This window comes from Lupinus angustifolius, chromosome LG18 (assembly GCF_001865875.1).
Source record: "Lupinus angustifolius cultivar Tanjil chromosome LG18, LupAngTanjil_v1.0, whole genome shotgun sequence".
NCBI classification, from domain to species: Eukaryota; Viridiplantae; Streptophyta; class Magnoliopsida; order Fabales; family Fabaceae; genus Lupinus; species Lupinus angustifolius.
The window spans coordinates 11,948,026-11,952,970 of record NC_032026.1 but is presented as its reverse complement, the minus strand read 5'-3'; positions in this window follow the sequence as shown (position 1 = coordinate 11,952,970).

Genomic DNA, 4,945 nt, shown 5'->3' with positions numbered 1-4,945 from the left:
TATTGGTATCTTGTTCTTTTTAGAAAATACTCAAAAAGATAATATTCGGTGATGGAATTGGATAGAACAAGTTTGGTATGGGAAGAAATAACACAACAATATTTGGTCAAGGAACATGTGTTGAAACTGAAATGATGCCAGGCCCATCCCTTTCTTCAATTAAAAGAAGTGTGGAATCTCTGCCCTTCCATCCTTCCCAATGTTCCATTTCATATTATTTAAATAAAAAAATCACTTGGATCCACAAATAAAAGAGATAGAAGAAAGAAAACGATTAATTAATTGGAAAAGTGTCTAGGATTTCTATAATCTGCCTTTTTAGAAGCATATAAATCATTAATTAGCAGACAACAAAACATAGTATCTAGTAATGCATACTTCTAAGCAGGCAAAGATCTACGATCCACCTCAAACTTATTGCACAAATATATGTTAAAGAAAATATCTTGGTATTGGAGTAGTAGGGATAGTAGCGGGGTCGGACGTATGCGGATAGTGTTTTGTCGTTCCCAAACTTATATTATTTATGGTGAGTGAGTATCCAATGAATTTTTAAATTTTATTATATATTTATATATATTGTAATAATTAAAACATAAAAATAATTATTACATGAATAATAATATATTTATATGATAAAAAATTATGATTATAGTTAATTTATTATGAAATAATAATAAATAAAATAATATATAATATTAAAATATCAATAAAAGTATAACATATATAAAAAAATAATTTAAATATACGGTAACTTATGGGGTGGGTATCATAAAACTCGTTCTCACCCATAAGCTATTATTAAAGATATTCATTGTAAATATTCTTAAAGGTACCTATAGGTTAAATTTTTTTGTCATCCCTAATTATTAGTTTCATAATTAATATATTTAGTTAGGCTGAGAAAAAGGTAAGTACTTGAAAATAAATTAAGTGGAAGTATATTAAGACCAATTTCTCAACCTCATCTCTACTTTTTTGATCCTTTCTCACTATAATATTTCTTTTAGTCTCCCATTAAAAAATGTAGTTAGATATTTTATTTATTCCATATCTTTTTATATTTAAGATCATATTTATGATTTAAGAAATCATCAAAGAGTGTAAACAATTTAACTCAAAAAAATTCATTGCATCAACATTAGTTAGAAACTAAATTAAAAAGAAATAGATAAATATGTGATGAATAGACAACTTATAAATAAATATATAATTAGAAAATAAATTATAGATAGGTTTGAATTTATAAAATAACAAAAGACTTCTAATAATATAAAAATATAAAAATATATGGAGAATAATGTTTTGGAATGTGGTGACATATTATGGGTGTAGTTAACAATAATGACTAGGTTTAGATGAACTATATCTGTTGTCTCATTTTTTGTATCACTTTATGTACTATTAATTTTAATTTGTTGAAATTTTTTATTTAAATTAAAATTATAATTATTAAATATTGTTTTGATCAATCACACCTTCTAACACATGAAATATTGTTTAGATTAATGTCTGATCCATTTTTGTCTTAAAAGAAGCAGACACATAAGCCTCACCACCTCAGTTCTTGGCATCGTAATTCGGAAGTAGAGGAAAACTTAATTGGATATCCGTGATGTCTATCTACTTTATGAATGTCTAAATTTCAGTGTTTCTTGGAGTGATGGAATTTCAGATCCCCTTAACTAACTGGTTTGTTTCTGCCCTTAAATTCCATTAATAATAATTTTTCCCACATTTACCAAATACAGTATCTTATCTTATTTATGTATTTATTTCTATTTGTATTATAAATATAAATCTTCCCTATAAAGTTGATATTCAAATCTTTCAAAAGAAAAATAATGTTTCATAAAATATACTTTAATATGGTTTAAGAGATACATAATTTGATGTTATAGAAGGATAAAGTTTTCATATGTTTACATTGACCATCAAATCATACACACTTTTAGACATGTATACCAAATATAGCAGCAACTATCCATTTTTGTATTTCAATATTAAGTTAATATATACTTATTTTAAATTTTATTAGAGCAAATGATGTTCACACTATCAATTTTAGTAAAATTATACAATTATCTTCCCTTTTCTACACCTATACATCCCCTCGATTTCTATATATGTATATATATATTACCTCTACCTAAGAGATTGAGAAATGTAATCTCTTAAAGAAAAAAAAGTTATGAGTATAATTAAGTTAAATGAAATATGGTATATTGTAGAGACAGTCCTAATAGTATACAAGTCAATATCTATTCAATATTTTTGGCTTGTTACAATACGTTAAAAGACTAACAATATATCTTTCAAATTATTGATGTATTTTATAAGGAACCATAAATATTGAAGAGACATAACTCTTATATTATTTGGACTTCTGAACACCAACCATATTTTGTTAACTTAATTACACCCATAACTTTTTTGTTTAAAAATAACACTTATTTCAAATGCATGAATAATTAATATAATATGTATGCATGTAAATAAGGGTGGTTTGTCTAGGTACAAAAAATAATAATAAATGACTTATATAATTTCATTAAAACTTAGAAAGTAATATAATTTCACTAAAATTAAGGAATATTATTATAACATTCTCCATATACTTAATATCTCCCTCACGTCTGGTATTCATGATAAGAACGATGCAACTAAGATTGACATTACGGTTCAGATCTCGTTTTCTTTATTTATTTAAAGTATAAGGTTTGTATTAAAGATATATGATAGATTATTTTGGAATATGATAGTTGGTTACAGAGTTAGGAATTAGCAAGTTATGTTTATGTTAGTTACTTGCTTTACAAGCTTTCTTTTCATTCTTTTATCTTGTATAAATAAGTCATATTGACCCACTTCTTGTTCCATCAATTCAATTCATTCAATGAGAATTTTATCAATCTTTGTTTCTCATTCTTCTTTCTTTAAGCTTTCTTTTATACCCTTCTTGATTCATCAAGAAGCTTTCTTTTCATGTCTTTTACCATATTTTAACATGGTATCAGAGCGATGTAATTATGTTTCCACTGTTTATCCATCAACCCCTTATCCTTTCTTCTTGTGCATTTTTTTGCCTACATCATGGCAAAAGTTCTTAGTGAAGAACATATTCTTGAGATCAAAGAAGCTTTTGGCTTATTTGATAATGATGGAGATGTTTGCATGCAAGCCAAACATTTGTGATGGGTATTGCAGTTCAGGTTAATTTCCACCAAGAAGAATTAAGCTGCTCCAACAACTGTCCAATCATAGAATCAATTTCCTTCTTGTTCTCATGATCTAGCATCATCAATGCACCCTTTACATCTGCCAGCAATTTGCAATACAAATGTTTGGAGTCACTTTTAGATACTCAATAAGGAAAGACTTGGAAGATATTCAACTTAAGACAAGTGTAGCTATAATATTGATGTTAATGTTGTTAATGCTTTTGATTGCTGATGGGTTAGTGCTACTGCAGAGTTGTTGGTTGGGAATGGAAGATTAAGTGTAAAGTGGAACAACTTACCGCTGGTTCTATCTTGCATTGAGTGCTAACAATTACTTTTCAAGAAACTATAATGAGTTTCTTAATTTTGAATCTTTGGTGTAGTTGCTATGATTTGATTTTAATTTTTTCTCTTTCTTTATCAACTATCCCCAATTACCATTTGCCTATAGTACTCTATTTTTTTTTACCCCTCTCTCATTAAACACACAACATTATTAAAGTGTGTATTTTTTCTTCTTTGAAGCAACATATTGGGATAAGATTAAAGTCCATTTTATTTTCTCTTTTTCATCCATTATGGTTGGTTAAGCTTATGTCAAAATAGAAGGTTAAACTTTGGATGAAGTTGCTTCTGCCTATGGTGCTTAAACGTTAGTGTTGCTTCACATTCAGATTTCAAGACTGAGAGAAGATTCACTCACCAGCAAGAGGAGTTAGTAGAGTATATCATTGTGTTCATCACAATTATTTCAAGCTTGGAATGCTTAATACATTCCAGCTTGCGGGTGAATGTTAAAATAGTTGAGTGGTTAGTTAGTTTGGTTAGGATAATTATTTTTTCTATCCTTTATATAAATGATTCAATGTATTTTTGTATAATTCAATTCATTCAATCAACTCAATATTCAATTCATTCTTTCATACTTCTTGATTAATCAAGAAAAATTCTTTAATATCATAACTATCATAACACACTTTCCAACACAGGTTCTTCATAACTGATTTTCCCGCCAATAGTGCATTCTTCATTTTCTTGAATTAGCAGAGCAGTTTGGGCTTCTGCTTTCTTTGGGCTTGGATGCTGCTTATAGTCTAACAGCCCCCCGCAAGCTGGCAAGTGAAAATTGAGCATGCCAAGCTTGGAGGTCATTGGAAGAATTCAGAGCATAATTATCTTTTGATAGCTTCCGCTTATGGTTCCATGAAGGATTTCATGGAAAACTTCAACAATCAAGAACATGACGGTGCTTTTTTTTTCATCTCAATGACCTTCATTAGTGTTATCTTGCTTCTAATAGGTGACAATGCTGCACGTGGCAAAACTATCTTGATTTCTTTGATTGCTCCATCGTCGTTCTTCTGCATCCAATGTTTCTTTTCAACATATGGACCTAATTTCTTCATTATCACCTTCTTCATGGACCTTCAAATTCATATCAAAGGAGTTTGTTTTTGGTCAAGAATTCTTTTCAAGTGCATAAGCTAGCTTCTTGATATCCTTAAGCTCTTCAAGAATGGAGTACCATAACCAATTTATCCTATACAAGATTACATCCTTTTCTTATTCTTCATCATTTACCTATTTCTTATTCATCATAGAAGCATCTCATTAGGATCAAGATTCTGATCCATTCTCTCTCTTTCATCATCAATGGTTGGTTCGCTTCTGTCCATGATGATTAAGCGTTTGATGATATAGTTTCTACCATGGATGGTTAGGCG